General features: G+C 32.4%; 2 pseudogenes; both read left to right on the plus strand.

The window, feature by feature from the left end:
* The first annotated feature begins 8,033 nt into the window (after positions 1-8,033).
* LOC132948473 (zinc finger MYM-type protein 1-like) lies at positions 8,034-9,138 on the plus strand (annotated as a pseudogene).
* Positions 9,139-9,145: 7 nt separating this feature from the next.
* On the plus strand, positions 9,146-9,964 carry LOC132937499 (uncharacterized; annotated as a pseudogene).
* The last annotated feature ends 617 nt before the right edge of the window (positions 9,965-10,581 follow it).

Genomic DNA, 10,581 nt, shown 5'->3' on the forward strand with positions numbered 1-10,581 from the left:
AATAAATTAACTTACTTCTTAAAATGAAAAATGAATTCGTTAATTTCACGTTAATTAAAAAATAAATGTAGTAAGCTAACAGTTAAGTAAATGAAAAGCCAAAAATAACTAGTTAAGTTAAAAAGTTTATTTTATTTTAACTTTTTAACTTAACTTTAACTTAACTTTAACTTTTTAACTCGTTTATGTCCAGTGAACGCCCAATGGACGTGTGTTTTGTTGAGTTGAGGAGTCTTGAATTTTAAAAGTCTAAAATATATTGATAAAAGTCTCTTTTTTTTATTGATCTAAGCTTTTATAATATAAGACGGAAAGTAAAAATGCCTTATCAGGGTCAATATAATTTTCGTTATTTAAAGCATCAAAACATTGAAGTAATGCAGTCTTAAAAGATTAATGTATGTTCTTTTTTATTTCGCCTGAGTATTTATGCTTGAACTAGCTGCATTAGCAATTGGCGTAATTGATGTTGATAGATGTTCTTCAGTAGGTATTTTCTATTTCATTTTCACGATCTTCTATGTTACTTGACGTTATCATTAAGTTGTTAATTATATCTTAGCAAATTTAGTATGGATATATTTTATATTAAATTATTGAAATAAACTTACCTTCTTTTTACTATAACTTTTTGTAGAAATGTTAAGGATTCAGAGTAAGCAATTTTTTTTTCTTGGTTCACTCTTACCATGGTTTAAAAATTTAGCATACTCATCACGTATATACCTCCATCGATTTTTTAAATCTTTGACTGAAACAATATTAATAATAATCTAATTAAAAAATAAATAATAATACAACTATGTACCTAATTTTTTGGATAGGTACAACAAATGTTTTTTTTAATAAGGGCAAGTGGGTGCCACTCTGCCACACCTTCTTAATTTTTATATGAAACATTACACCGATTTGCGACTACTTTGCTGTTTTAACTTTTTGCACTTATATTTATAGATTTTGACGCGCTGAATTTAAATCTGTAATCAATTTTTGTATAACACGTCTAGTTTATCTACAATTCGAATAATAAATATGGTATCTTCTGTATAGTCATACAATAATATAAGATATATTCATCGAATTATTATTATAAACCGAATGTAATATACTTTACTGAAACTTTAATCTTATCTTTATTAAATTGTCTATCTTCTAGTACCTAGTTCTAATCTCATAGTAGTTTAATTAAATATATTTTTAAACTTCTACAATTGATGTTTATTCTCTATAGTTACGTTCATTTTATTCTTCATAAAATATCCGAGTTGTATATCATATTTCTTAGAGTTTATTCGTGCGATTTTTGATTTTCAATTTTTTTTTTTAGTATCACGTTTAAGGCCATTAAAATATGATGTTGTAAAAACAACTCAAATTTATTTTGTTTTATATGTGGTGAATATGTTATAATGAAACAACGAAATAACATTACAAATTTTGTTCAAAATGTATATCACAAATATTTTGGTATTCATTTAGATCAAAATAAATCTTGGGCACCCCATATTGCTTTCCGATGTGTTGAAAGTTTGTGAAATTGGAAACACGGTAAGCGTTTATCAATGCCTTTTTGCAGTACCAATGAGAGCGAGAACCAAAAAATCATATTGACGATTTCTATTTTTGTATGGTTAATATTTCTGGTTATAATAGAAATAATAAATCGAAGCTAATTTACCCAAATTCACCTTCTGCTATACAACCAATACCACACGACCTTGAATTACCTGTACACGTACCAACAGAAACTTTCGAAACTATTTTAAACCACGATACTTCTATAGATTCCGATGGCAATCCTAGTAATAATGATGAAGACTTTCAACTTGACACTACAGATTCTCCACAACTTTTCAATCAATTTGAATTGAATGATTTAGTACGTGACTTAACCCTTACTAAAGAGGCAGCGAACATTTTGGGTTCGAGACTAAAAGTAAACAATTTACTTGCAAAAGGTACTACTTTTTCTTGGTAAACCAATCGTGAAATGGAATTGAATAGTGAAAAACAATTTTTTCTAAGGAAGAACCACTTGTATTTTGTAATAATATTTCTTGATTAATTCAATATTTTGGCAAATATTATGATATGAATGAATGGAGGTTGTTTATAGATTCATAACGGAAACCAGTTAGCGTCTATTCCCATTGCACATTCTGTACATTTAAAAGAAATGTATGAAAACTTACATTTACTGCTAGAAAAAGTTCAATATCCACTACATAAGTGGATTGTTTGCGGTGACTTAAAAGTTTTGGGAATGTTATTAGGTCAACAAGATGGCTATACTAAGTTTCCATATTTTTATGTGAATGGGACAGCAGAAATCGCATGAAACATTGGACGGTGAAGTATTGGCCAAAAAGACAGACTTTAGAACTGATAACTAAAAATATAATACGTCATAATTTAATTGAACCACAAAAAGTTTTATTACCTCCTTTGCACATAAAGTTAGGAATAATGAAGTAATTTGTAAAGGTCCTTGATAAAAATGGACATTGTTTCCCATATCTGTGCCACAAATTGCCTGTATTATCTGAAGCAAAGCTCAAATTTGATGGGTCACAAATCAGAATACTAATAAAAGATACAGATTTTCAAAATAGTATGACAACCGTGTATAAAAAAATGCATGGACTAGTTTTAAAAACGTGGTGTCGAAGTTTTTAGGTAATACAAAAGATCTAGATTATAAATCGATCGTAGCCGATTTGATGAAAAAATTGACAACTATTGGGCTGTAATATGAGCATAAAATTGCTCTTTTTAAATTCACTGACTATTTTCTGGAAAATTTGGGTTCATTAAGTGAAGAACAGGGTGAACGTTTTCATCAAGACATCAAAGAGATATCAAGGTCGATGGGATGTTAGTATAATGGCCGATTACTGCTGGTGTTAAAAACGTGTAACTGAAAAACATAGCTACAAAAGAAAATCAAATAAATTTAGTTTTTACGAACCTGCAAAAAAAGAACCGATAACAAGTTACTTGAATAATTTTTTTTTTTATACTTTAAAAGTAAGAATTAAAATAAACAAATGTATTTTTAAATAAGTATCTAAGCAATTAAAATATTTCAAATAAAATAACGTATATTATTATTATTATTTATTTTTTTTTTTTTATTGAACAAAACATAATATTCACAATCTGTATTTACAAGTTATACAATAAGTAAATGTGATGGAAATTGATTTACAGAAGGGGGAAGTTGCCCATTGGCGACACCCTGTGGGAAGCGATTTAAGGAGAGAGTAGGTCCCTACACCAGTTCCTTTTCAGGCGTCTGGGTGGATTACCTGGAATTTTATTGGATGATAGTCGGGTGATTATAGGATTAGAGTGAGTACTGAATGTTTTGTGTGTTTTTTTGTAGGTGATTTTGGCAAGGTTGTTTAAGGTTGGAATGCAGATGTCTTTATGGAGTGATTCATTGGTAATATACCAAGGGGCACTAGATATTAGACGTAGACAAATGGACTGAAATGCCTGAATTGTTCTAGTATTTGAGGGTTTGGCTGACCGCCAAAGTTGTATGCCATAGTACCACATGGGTCTTAGAAGACCCATGTATATTGTTCTTTTGGTTTTTAATGAGAGCTTTGAGCGGAGTAGGGGCCTGAGAAGGTGGAGTCTTAAATTGAGAGCTTTACGCTTGTTTTTTAAGTGTGGACCCCATGTAAGGCGTTTGTCAAGAATTAAACCCAAATAATTAGTTTGTGTGGAAGATGGAATTTGTGCATTGCCGATAAAGTTTCGGGACATTCTAGGGATCGAAGTGTAAAAGTAATTTGAGAGGATTTTAATGGGTTTACTTGGATTTTCCAGTCGTGAAACCAGGTGTTTAGCACAGTTAGGTGGTATTGGATTTTTTGGGCAGCTTGGATGGGATCATTGTCAGTAGCAAGGATAGCAGTGTCATCCGCGAACGTACCAAGTAGTGTGTTTTCGTTTAGAGGTAGGTCGCTGGAGAAGACATTGAATAGGAAGGGAGCTATGTCACTGCATTGAGGAACACCAGCAGTTGCTATTTGAGAGTTGGATAAGGCACCGTTAATTTTTTTGACAAATTTTCGTTGGTTTAGATAAGATTTAATTAGTAGGTAGTACGGAGCAGGCTAGAAGGATTTTAATTTAAAGAGTAGGCCAGGGTGCCAAACTCGGTCAAAAGCCTGTGCGATATCTAGGAAAATATCAATGCAGATTTTTTTGCTCTCGAATGCTGATGAGATTTGATCGACGACTCGATGCAGTTGGTGGATTGTGGAGTGTTTAGATTTGAAGCCGAATTGGAAATCAGGTATAATTTTATTATCTGCGGCAATTTTTGTAATTCTTTTTAGTAGTATTTTTTCAAATAATTTTCCTACGATAGACAGAAGGCTTATAGGACGGTAAGAGGAAGGGTTTTCGGGAGGTTTGCCTGGTTTGTGGATGAGTATTATTTGAGCATGTTTCCAGATAGATGGCATGTGAGAAAGGCGGAATATAGAATTGAATATATAAGATAGAAGTATTATTGTCTTGGGTGGTAATTGTTTTAAAAATGGAGCAGTTATCAAATCATGACCAGGAGCTTTGCCAGCCTTTAAATGTTTTATGTAGAAGAAAACTTCATTTGTTGTAGTGGGTTTGGCAGGCATAGAGACTGGTAGTGGACTATCTAAGAACTCGAACACTCTGGCAGAGTGCTGCGGATTAATTTGTATAATGTTTGGTTTAAAAACTGTAGCAAGATGTTCAGCAAAAACGTTGGACTTTTCCACATCGTCAGCGATTTTAGAGTTATCGGGGCGACGAATTGGAGGAGTGGGTTCGATGTGTCTAAGGATTTTTTTGGTCGCTTACCAAAGCGAGCCGTTTGTTGGATTTAGGTTAGAGATGTAGCTGTCATAGGATTGATTTTTGTGATTTTGAAGTTGTCTTTTAAGTTTGTTAGTTAGATTATTAAAGATCCGCTTGTCGTTAGAGTAACCTGTGATTTGCCATTTGGCACGAGCTTTTCTTTTTTGTCTTAAGAGTACATTGATGTGGCCCGGAAGTGGGTATTTGTCCAGAATTATGTTCGAGGTGGTGGAATAGTTGTTACTTGGGCGCGAGGACAGTTTGGCCACGGATTGGATCATTTCTACTAATGTGACAGAAGCTTGCTCGAGGCCTAATTTTGTATTGTTGCTTAAGTACTTCTTGTAGTGGGTCCAGTTTATTGGGCCTGAGGTCAGAGAAGATCTTGTTGGAATTTGGTTTGTTTCACCATCGATGACTAGCTTTACTGGGGTTAAGATCAGTGATGTTATATATAGCAAGGGGTAAGTTACTTGGGGTGGAATATATGAAGTAGTCTAAAATATCTGGATGCCTATTGGTGTGAATGGGCCAATATGTCGGTCCAGTAGGTGCGAGGAGTGACCATTTATGATCGGTAGTTGTTTTGTGTAGAATTTTACCTCTTGGAGAGGTGGAGCGGCAGCCCCATACTGGCTATTTGGAATTAAAGTCACCACCTGCAATGAAATTATTCCCTAGTGAGGTAAAAAGTTGAGCAAAATCTTGAGTGGTAATTTTTTGGCTGGGAGAACAGTAGACTGAAGCAAGGGTTAGTGGAACATGGTTTAGGAAAATTTGGATAGAAACTGACTGAAGGTTGGTTTGTGGATTGATTGAGTGTAGGTTGTGAACTAAGTTAGTGGCAATGATTATGGCAGAGCCTGCATGAGCCGTGCCGTCCGGGTGGTCTGCACGGTGAATTGAGTAACCAGGTAGTTTTAATTTTATTGTTTTAGTTAGGTGGGTTTCAGTGATACAAGCTACGTGGATATTATTTTGAATTAAAAATTATGTAGTTCATGTTTATGTTGGGATAAGCCATTTGCATTCCAGAGAATAATATTTGTTGCATTATTTGTCATTATGACTGAACAATTTGGTAATTAGTGATGTAAGAAGAGAAATGAGAGGGGTTATTAGTGATTTGAATTCTTCGAGGAAGGATGCTAGGGATGGGGCTTGTGGAACTGTTGAATCATGGTTGTCCGAGTTTGAGGCAGTGTTTCTTTTGGAAGTTGTATAAGGGCGTATAATGGTTTTTCGTTGCTGTTGATCTGGCTTGACACGACCTGGTGTGATGAGTCTTTTAAAGAGCTTAGTGTTGAGACGAAGTTTGGTTTGGAGTTTTGATCCCGCAAGGTGGATTTTGGTGCGGAGTTTTGGTTTAATTTTTGGAGGTCCTTGTGTACTTGACACCCTCTATAGTTGGCTGGGTGTGGCTGAGTACATAAGGCGCAGCTTGCAGGAGAGTCCTTGTCTTTCTTGCATTCACTTGATAGGTGGTTATCGCCACATTTCACACATCTAGGTTGGTGATTGCAGTATGATTGGGTATGGCCATAGGACTGGCAGCGCGTGCATTGAATTAGGTTGCGTCTGGGACGTGACTCTTCAATTTTTATTTTTGTGTAATAGAGTGTGTCTATTGCAAAAATATCTTTGTTTGAAGGTGAAGGCTCCAAGTCCACGAAGAAGAGTGGGAGGGGATTTTTAGTTTGATAATGCAGGACGTTTATGATATACCTGACAGAGAAACCTTTGGAATTTAATTCCTCTTTTATAGCGTCGACAGGTGTAGAATGATGGAGGTGCCTTATTACCACTCTATATGATTTTTCGTCTTTGAGTTGATATGTGTGAAAGTTGACTTTTTTTCTTTCAAGAATTTTACAGTTTTGCGATATGAGTCTGTTGTATATGTATTTAATTTTAAACCATTTACGGAAGATTTGCATAGAAAACCATCAGGTTGAGTCAACTGTTTAATGGATTCGCAGAAAAGATTAAACTGTACTATATCGGTTTTGATAAATATAGGTGGTGGCAATGGGAGTTTTGTCTGCGATATATTTGATGAAGTATCAGTTTCCATCTGAACGACGTCATTGCTTTGAGCAAGTGGAGAGAATCTGTTTTTAGAAGTATACGTATAGTTTGATTGTTTAGGATTTGGAGAGATACCCGTTGGAGAATTTTGTTTAATTTTTTTTCTTGTCTGACTTTTTTGAGCATGGTGTAGACCAGTCGAAAATATTATCATCATCACTGATAAAAATAAATGTCAATATAATAATAATTATTATACTATACTATACCTAATCGTCATCGGTGCGCACCGGCTGACCGTCGCGACGGATTGTTATCGCATTATCGCAATGACAAAAATAGAAATTTCCGATAATCAGACTGATAAACATTATTAATGTGCCGATTGCCGATTGCTGTTTCGACCGTTTCGTCTTTTGTGTTGCGTCTTGCGTTGTTCACTGATGTTGTAAATCGTTATTATTATTGATTGAAATGTCAAATTATTTTGAGTTATTTAATATTAAAAAAAACCTAAAGAAACAGAAACTGTAAAATCTGAAAACGTGTTGCCAACAACTACAGTACACTCCGACTCGTCATCGAATATTGATTTTGATTCTCAGCGGCTTCAGATTAGTGATATAAATGATTTGGGTAATATTAACTCTGGTCCATCACGTCCAATTATGAAGGTAGATATTATGTATTTGAGATAAATATTGGCAATATTGCTTAGGTAGCTTATTTTTTATTAAATTTATATGCATGCAAAAATGTATAGAGTGACTATTATAGTGACTACTAGGTACTTTTAATGTTCCAGTCTTATCCAATGACAAAATTTGGTCAACAAAACCGTAGTTTTAATGCATCATATTACGACTGCTTTGAATGGCTTGAATAGTATCATCAATAACGCTTTGTACTGTTTTGCTTGTCGTATTTATGGTTCTGGGAACAATACCGAAGATACATTTACCAAAATTGGTTTTAAAAAATGGAATAAAGTAAGCATTTTAATAATTAAACAATTTTATTTAATACATTTTTTTTTATTTATTACGTTTAAATTTAATACAGTTAAGTTGTTCAAGAGGATCTAAAAAAGGTCATCAAAGTAGACTTCATGCTCATGGAACAACAAAATATCATCTGAGTATCTGACTAATATGGAAAAATGGCAGTCACATAAAGACATTGAAAAAACTGGTAGTGTAATGGCACAGGTTTCTTCTCAACATAAGCTACTTATTGAAAGTAATCGTAGATATATAAGAACTTTGTGTGAAGTGACACTGTTTTTGTGCAGACAAGGCCTAGCATTTAGAGGCCACAATGAAGCTCCCAGCTCCATGAACCAAGGTATGAAGTGGATAGTAATTTTTTTTATTAATAATTAAATTAAATTAATTATTGTATTTAGGAAATTTTAAAGAAGCCTGTAATATGATATCTAAATTACATCCGGAATATGCCCAGAAATATAAAGAGAAAACAAATTATACTAGCCATGGAGTTCAAGATGAGCTTATTAATATTTGTGCAGGTTTATCAAAAGATACTATAATACAATAAGTTGAAGATATGGGCATATTTGGAATAATGTGCGATGAAGCTAGGTAATAAATTAAAAATGTTAATTGAAAATTTGATCAATTAAAATTTAATTTGAATTTTTCAGGTGTTTTAAAGATGAGCAAATGGTTTTATGTTTGAGATACTTCAAAGGATTAGAAATCAAAGAAAGATTTATTGGTTTCATTGATTGTTCATATAAACAAGATGCAGAGACTTTAAGTAAAACTATGTTAGATTACCTCAAGCAATGTAATTTAAACCCTCAATTGGCAACTGTAGCCCAGTCGTACGATAGGGCCAGTGTTATGTCTGGGCGATTTAATGGTGTTCAGCAAAGGTTAAAAAAAAACATCCGTATGCAATTTTTACACACTGCATGGCACACAAAGTTAATTTAGTAGTTATAGACATTTGTAAAATAGTAAAGGTAAGAATTATTTTAAATTGCCTATTTATATTTTTATTTTTAAATAAATGTGTTTTGTTTTAAAATAAAAAGCAATTTAATAATATTTCAAATATTAAATTACAGGAAACCAGAAACGTTTTTAACACATTAGAGGCCCTTCATATTCACTTTTCATATTCGACTAATAATAAAAAATTGATCGATATTCAAAATAAGTTGGGTGTTAAAAAAAAGTCAATTACAAGGTTAAGCAACACCAGGTGGAATTGCCGTTATAGAAATTGTGAAGCTGTAATGTCCAGTTATAAAGCAATAGTAGATACATTAATAAATTAGATTGAAAATGAATCTGATAAAGATGTAAATGAAGCAATAGGTAAATATTTTGATTATTGTATTTAATGTTTTAATATATAGATTATATATACTTTTTGTTAATATTTGAAGTTAATGTGTACCTCTTCATTATTATTTTTCAGGAATTTTAACCAATATGAGGAAAGGACAATTTGTTGTATATTTGTTTCTTTTACATACATTTTTAACAATAATTAATATTTTAACATGCAAATTGCAAGAAAAATCTTCAACTCTTGGAAATTCAGCAATTATTAAATCTACAATCAAATCCTTAGAGGATTATAAAACCATTGAATGTTTTGCTGAAATTTGGTTGGATATAAATAAATTTGCAACAGTCAATAATATATCTATTGAAAATCCATTCCAAGGTATACCTTAATTAATTGATTACTTAACTATGTTATTAATAAAAATGATTATTGTATTGATTATATTTTAATTTAAAATGTAGGAAATAAAAGAAAAAGGAAAGAACCTAATGATCTTAAAAATTTCATTGTCACTGCTAGCACTAGTGCACAGTACACAGAACCTACACAAAGTAACGTACAGACAAGTGAAGATTTCTACAGAATAAATGCGTACTATGTGATTCTTGACACAATAGTTACAAAGTTAAAAGAAAGATTTTCGAATGATAGTTTACAAATGGGCATATTATCTGTTGATAATTTTTTTCAACTAAAATTTGAAGAAAGTCAATTTTTTATTGATCACTATCAAGTAAATCTTCAGTTTTTAGTTTTATGATAAAAGTCATTAGTACATTATACATTTTAACTGTTCTCGGGGATTATTGGATTTATCGAAATTCAATATTCAGTCAGAGATGACTGTAGCAAAAAACAGCATCTTGCAATCAGGAAATGAAATAAATTATAATACAATAAAACAAAATATTTCTAAAAGTGTGTTTCCCAGCTTATACAAGGTACTACAGGTAGCCATAACTATACCAATCAGCTCGACTACATGTGAGCGAAGCTTTTCTGTAATGCGCAAAGTCAAGACATGGCTGCGCACGAGTATGCTGCAAGAAAAATTGAATAACTCTTCAATATTGTACATTGAAAGAGATATCAATATCAGTATTGAGAAAGTTATTGATATATTTGCCGATAAAAATAGATTTATTGTATTAAAATAATAAAATATTTATTTTATTATAAATTAATAATTTTTGAAGTGCATATCATTTTATAGTTAGTAATTCATATTTAGTAGTTTTGTTATTTAGTAATTTAGTAGTTGATGCTTACTGAAGAGTGGAGGTGTGGGGGCAAAGCCCCCACGGCTTACTTTGCAAAGCAACATTTAAGCTCCCCCTCAAATGTGATCAAATCTCCGCCTAACTACAGTACCTACAA

This window comes from Metopolophium dirhodum, chromosome 1, assembly GCF_019925205.1.
Source record: "Metopolophium dirhodum isolate CAU chromosome 1, ASM1992520v1, whole genome shotgun sequence".
NCBI classification, from domain to species: Eukaryota; Metazoa; Arthropoda; class Insecta; order Hemiptera; family Aphididae; genus Metopolophium; species Metopolophium dirhodum.